Here is a 6,648-nt window from a genome sequence, read left to right as displayed (position 1 = left end):
TAAGTTTCAGCTCTTTTAATTTCTTGCAATTTAAGTTTAAGTCATTTAAGCTTCCTGCAATTTACTTTTTTTGTCAAATTTTATTCTGCACTTTAGTTTACTTGCAATTTACCTTCTATCAACCAATTTCCACTCAAATCATCAATTGTCTGCTTAACTAAATTCATCACCTAACTAAAATTTCTTGATCCATCAATCTCTATGGGATCGACCTCACTTTTGTGAGTTTTACTAATTGATATGACCCGGTACACTTGCCGGTGAGTTTGTGTGGAATCGTTTTTTCCCTCATCACCTCACTGGAGTTCAACTTTGAAACTCTTTACGAAGTGTTCTATTTTCACTGCTCTGAATTCTGTCTCTTGATTGATGCACATGGTCATGACTCTAACGACTGAAACAAAATGAAAATAAATGGTTCAGTAAAGTTGGATTGCCTCCCAACAAGCACTCTTTTAGAGTCACTAGCTTGACCTTTAGCTCCTTACGGAGGTAAGTATGGGCTCAGATTTTTGCCCTTAACAGTGAATTTTTTGTCTGTCCTCTCATGATTAAGCTCTACATGCTCTAGAGATAGGACATGACTCACTGTGTGTGGTAAGACTGGCTTCTTAGTGAAGACAACTCTCATGCCAGGTGAGAGGCCTTCAGTCGAAACTTTCTTGTCCCTCCAGCCTTTAGGTACTTTATTTTTAGTTTCTTTGTGCTTAGAGCTTGTTGAGGGCTGCCCAACACTAAACTTAGAATTGATGTCTGGGGGCTCTGCAGAGCTTTGCATAGAAAGAGAGGTTTGGCACACTAGGTGTTGCACAGTTATCTCTCTTTTAGAGGGAGAGCTAGGATGAGGCATCTTGAATAAATTGTGATTCTCCCCTAACTTTAGGGTTATTTCTCCCTTAGCCACATCAATGAGAGCGTTAGTTGTGGCTAGGAAAGGTCTTCCAAGTATGACACAATCATCCTCATCTTTTCCTATGTCCAAGACTATGAAGTTTGCAGGAATGTAGTGGTTTTCAACTTTAACCAAGACATCCTCCACTAAGCCATATGTCTTTTTCATGGTCTTGTCTGCCATCTCAAATGAGACATGTGCAGCTTGTTCCTCAAGTATGCACAGCTTCTCCATTACAGATAGTGGCATGAGGTTAATGCTTGAACCTAGGTCACACAGAGTCTTTTCAAAGGTTATAATGCCTATGGTGCAAGGAATCAGAAAGCATCCAGGATCTGAAAGCTTCTGAGATAGCTTTTGCTGAACCAAAGCATGGAGTTCTTTAGTAAGCAGTGGAAGTTCTTCCTCCAAAGGCTTTGTACCAAATAGTTTAGCATTCAGCCTCATAAGAGCTCCTTGGTACCGAGCAACTTGCTCTTCCCTAGTGTCTTTATCCTCACTTAAAGATGAGTAGTCATCAGAGCCTATGCGCTATAGAAGTGCATTCAAAGGAACCTCAATTGTCTTTATGGTTTTCTTTAGTTCTGGGCTAAATGGTTCTTGAGTGGGATTTAGGTAATCAAAGGGTGTGCTTTGACTGGCATTCAACGCTAGCTCTGTCAGCTTATTAGGCATTGAACGCCTTTGCTGTACACCCTGACTGGCGTTAAACGCTAGTCCCTCTAGCATTCTAGGCATTGAACTCCCAACAGAGATGTCCTTATTGGCATTCAATGCCAGCTTTCCTGGGTGAGTGGGCGTTGAACGCCCAGTGAGGGGTTCCTCACTAGCATTCAGTGCCAGAATGGCTTCCTGGTTGGGCATTGAACGCCCAGTGAAGGCTTCTTCACTAGCGTTCAATGCCTTCCCATTCTCCTCCAATTCGGCCTCAACCTCCATGGTTATGGCCTTGCACTTTTCTCTAAGTTTAACCTCAGTATTACTGGGAAGAGAATCAGGAGGGATCTCAGTGATCCTCTTACTTAGTTGACCAACTTGTACCTCCAAGTTTATAATGGAGAGCCTTGTTTCATTAATGAAACTGTGGGTGGTCTTAGTGAGGCTGGAGACTAGAATGGCTAAGTCATAAAGGCTCTGCTTAGAGGTCTCCATATTCCCTTGAGAAGATGGGAATGGTGGTCTATTATTGAACCTATTCTGGTTCCTACTGATGAGCGGATAATTTATACGCTTTTGGGCATTGTTTTTAGGTAGTTTTTAGTAGGATCTAGCTACTTTTAGGGATGTTTTTATTAGTTTTTGTGCAAAATTCACATTTCTGGACTTTACTACGAGTTTGTGTGTTTTTCTTGATTTCAGGTATTTTTTGGCAGAAATTGAGGGACCTGAGCAAAAATCTGATAGGAGGCTGAAAAAGGACTACAGATGATGTTGGATTCTGACCTCCCTGCACTCGAAATAGATTTTCTGGAGCTACACAACTCCAAATGGTGCACTTTCAATTGCGTTGGAAAGTAGACATTCAGGGCTTTCAAGAAGTACATAATAGTTCATACTTTAATCGAGCTTAGATGATGCAAACTGCCGTTCAACGCCAGCTCCATGCTGCATTCTGGAGTAAAATGCCAGAAACACGTCACAAACCAGAGTTAAAGGCCAAAAACACGTTATAACTTGGCGTTTAACTCCAAGAGAAGACTCTGCATGTGTAAAGCTCAAGTTCAGCCCAAGCACACACCAAGTGGGCCCCGAAAGTGGATTTCTACATCAATTACTTATCTCTGTAACCTAAGTAGCTAGTTTAGTATAAATTGAACATTTTACTGTTGTATCGGGGGTCTCTCTCAGACCATTTGGTCTTTTTGAACCATTAAGTCTTGGTTATCCTGGTTCCCTCTCTGGGGCCAGAACCAATGAACACCTTTATCACTTATGTATTTTCAACGGTGGAGTTTCTACACACCATAGATTAAGGTGTGGAGCTCTGCTATTCCTCGAGTATTAATGCAAAGTACTATTGTTCTTCTATTCAATTTATGCTTATTCTTATTCTAAGATATCCATTCGCACCTAAGAACCTGATGAATGTGATGATTATGTGATGCTCATAACCATTCTCACTTATGAACGTGTGCCTGACAACCACTTTCGTTCTACATGCAAATAAGCTTGAATGAATATCTCTTGGATTCCTTAATCAGAATCTTCGTGGTATAAGCTAGAATCCATTGGCAGCATTCTTGAGAATCTGGAAAGTCTAAACCTTGTCTGTGGTATTCCGAGTAGGATTCAAGGATTGAATGACTGTGACGAGCTTCAAACTCGTGACTATAGGGCATGGTGACAACGCCAAAGGATAGTAAATCCTATTCGTACATGATCGAGAACCGACAGATGATTAGCCGTGCGGTGGCAGTGCACCTAGACCATTTTCACTGAGAGGACGGATGGTAGCCATTGACAACGGTGATCCCCCAACATACAGCTTGCCATGGAAAGGAGTAAGAATGATTGGATGAAAGCAGTAGGAAAGCAGAGATTCAGAAGGAACACAGTATCTTCATGCACTTATTTGAAATTCCCACCAATGAATTACATAAGTATCTCTATCTTTATTTTATGCTCTATTTATCTTTATATTCGAAAACCATTATAACCATTAGAATCCGCCTGACTGAGATTTATGAGATGACCATAGCTTGCTTCATACCAACAATCACCGTGGGATCGACCCTTACTCACGTAAGGTTTATTACTTGGACGACCCAGTGCACTTGCTGGTTAGTTGTGCGAAGTTGTGAAGAATGTGTGTGAACCATAGTATTGTGCATCAAGTTTTTTGGAGCCATTGCTAGGAATTGTTTGAGTTGTGAAAAGTATGAATCACAATTATGCCTATCAAGTTTTTGGCACCGTTGCCGGGGATTGTTTGAGTTTGGACAACTGACGGTTCATCTTGTTGCTCAGATTATGTAATTTTCTTCTTGTTTCAACCTTTATTTTATTTTCAAAAAGTTTTCAAAATTCTTTCAAAATTTTTCTTCTTTTTCGTTTTTCCAAAATTAATTTTTGAAAAAAAATCCAAAAAAATTTAAAAATAAAAAATATTTTGTGTTTCTTGTTTGAGTCTAGAGTCGATTTTTAAGTTTAGTGTCAATTGCATAATTTTATTTTTCTCAAAAATTTTCAAAAACTCATGCATGGTGTTCTTCATGATCTTCAAGTTGTTCTTGATAAGTCTTCTTGTTTGATCTTCATATTTTCTTGTTTTGTGTCATTTGTTGTTTTTCATATGCATTTTTTAATCCATAGTGTCTAAACATTGAAAATTTATAAGTTTGGTGTCTTGCATGTTTTCCTCTCTTGAAAATTTTAAGTTCTTGATGTTCATCATGATTTTCAAAGTGTTCTTGGTGTTCATCTTGACATTCATAGTGTTCTTGCATGCATTAGTTGTTTTGATTCATAATTTTTATGTCATGAGTCATGTTGTTGTTTTTCTCTTTCCACATTAAATTAAAAAAAATTATCTTTTCCTCATTTTACTCATAAATTTCGAAATCTTTGGGTTGACTTAGTCAAAAATTTTTAAAATAAGTTGTTTCTTGTTAGTCAAGTCAAGATTTCAATTTTAAAAATCTTAACTTTTCAAAACTTTTTCAAAAATCAAATCTTTTTCATTTTTCTTTTGTATTTTCAAAAATTTTAAAAATTATTTTTCAAAATCCTTTTCTTAATTTTATTTCATAATTTTCAAAAACTTTACTAACAATTAATGTGAATGATTCAAAAATTTGAAGTTTGTTACTTTCTTGTTAAGAAATGTTCAATCTTTAAATTCTGGAATCATATCTTTTAATTTCTTATTAGACAAGTAATCAATTTTAATTTTAAAAATCAAATCTTTTTAATTTCCTTTTCAAATCTTTTTCAAAACAAATCTCAATCATATCTTTTCAATCATATCTTTTTTCAAAATCAATTTCAAAAATCTTTTCTAACTCCTTATCTTTTCAAAATTAATTTTCAAATCTTTTTCAACTAACTAATTGACTTTTTGTTTGTTTTACTATTTCTTATCTTTTTCAAAACCACCTAACTACTTTCTTCTCTCTAATTTTTGAAAATCACCTCCCTCTTTTCCAAAAATCTTTTTATTTAACTAATTGTTTTAAATTTTAATTTTATTCCTTTTTATAAATTCGAATTTTAACTTTAATTTAAAATAAAAACAAAAATATTTTTCTGTTATTTTAGTTAATTTTCAAAAATTCCTCTCTCTCATCTTCTTCTATTTATTTCTATATCTACTAACACTTCTCTTCTACTCAAAATTCGAGCCCTCTTCTCCCCTTTACCTATGTTCGGATTTTCTTCTTATATTCTTCCACTCACATAAAGGAATCTCTATACTGTGGTAAAGAGGATCCCTATTATTATTTTCTGTTCCCTTCTTTTTCATATGAGCAGGAGCAAGGACAAGAACATTCTTGTTGAAGCAGATCCTGAACCTGAAAGGACTCTGAAGAAGAAACTAAGAGAAGCTAAAATACAACAATCCAGAGAAAACCTTACAGAAAATTTCGAAAAAGAAGAGGAGATGGCAGCCGAAAATAATGACAACAACAATAATGCAAGGAGGATGCTTGGTGATTATACTACACCTACTTCCAATTTTTATGGAAGAAGCATCTCAATCCCTACCATTGGAGCAAATAATTTTTAGCTGAAGCCTCAACTAGTTACTCTAATGCAACAGAACTGCAAGTTTCATGGACTTCCATTAGAAGATCCTTTTCAGCTCTTAATTGAATTCTTGTAGATCTGTGATACTGTTAAGACTAATGAAGTAGATCCTGAAGTCTATAGGCTCATGCTTTTCGCTTTTGCTGTAAGAGACAGAGCTAGAACATGGTTGGACTCACAACCTAAAGATAGCTTGGACTCTTGGGATAAGCTGGTCATGGCCTTCTTGGCCAAGTTCTTTCCTCCTCAAAAGCTGAGCAAGCTTAGAGTGAATGTTCAGACCTTCAGGCAAAAAGATGGTGAATCCCTCTATGAAGCTTGGGAAAGATACAAGCAGTTGACCAAAAAGTGTCCTTCTGACATGCTTTCAGAGTGGACCATTTTGGATATATTCTATGATGGTCTATCTGAGTTCTCTATGATGTCACTGGACCATTCTGCAGGTGGATCCATTCACCTAAAGAAAATGCCTGTAGAAGCTCAAGAACTCATTGACATGGTTGCAAATAACCAATTCATGTACACCTCTGACAGGAATCTTGTGAGTAATGAGATGCCTCAGAAGAAGGGAGTTCTTGAAATTGATGCTCTGAATGCCATACTAGCCCAGAACAAAATATTGACCCAACAAGTCAATATGATATCTGGTGGACGAAATTGTGATTCAAGAGTTCCAGGCACTGTTAGAGAAGCTCACAACTCCGTTCAACTTAACCAGCAAGTGTACTGGGTCATCCAAGTAATACCTTACGTGAGTAAGGGTCGAGCCCACAGAGATTGTTGGTATGAAGCAAGCTATGGTCACCTTGTAAATCTCAGTTAGGCAGATTAAATTGGTTTATGATGAGTTCGAAAATTAATAATAAATAGAAAATAAAAAGGGATAGAAATACTTATGTAAATCAATAGTGGGAATTTCAGATAGGCGTGTGGAGATGTTGTGGTCCTCTCGTATCTCTAATTTTTTATTACATTCATCCAATCCTTCTTACTCCTTTCCATGGCAAGCT

At 36.8% G+C, this 6,648-nt stretch overlaps 1 non-coding gene across 1 annotated transcript; it reads right to left on the bottom strand.

Annotated features, from left to right (window-relative positions):
* Positions 1 to 5,897: 5,897 nt before the first annotated feature.
* On the bottom strand, positions 5,898 to 6,005 carry LOC127740464 (small nucleolar RNA R71). Its single transcript, XR_008001140.1, has one exon. It is a non-coding gene; the product is annotated as a small nucleolar RNA R71 (small nucleolar RNA).
* Between the last annotated feature and the right edge of the window lie 643 nt (positions 6,006 to 6,648).

This window comes from Arachis duranensis, chromosome 6, assembly GCF_000817695.3.
Source record: "Arachis duranensis cultivar V14167 chromosome 6, aradu.V14167.gnm2.J7QH, whole genome shotgun sequence".
In the NCBI taxonomy this organism is placed as follows: Eukaryota; Viridiplantae; Streptophyta; class Magnoliopsida; order Fabales; family Fabaceae; genus Arachis; species Arachis duranensis.
This window is presented reverse-complemented; position numbering and strand designations above follow the sequence as displayed.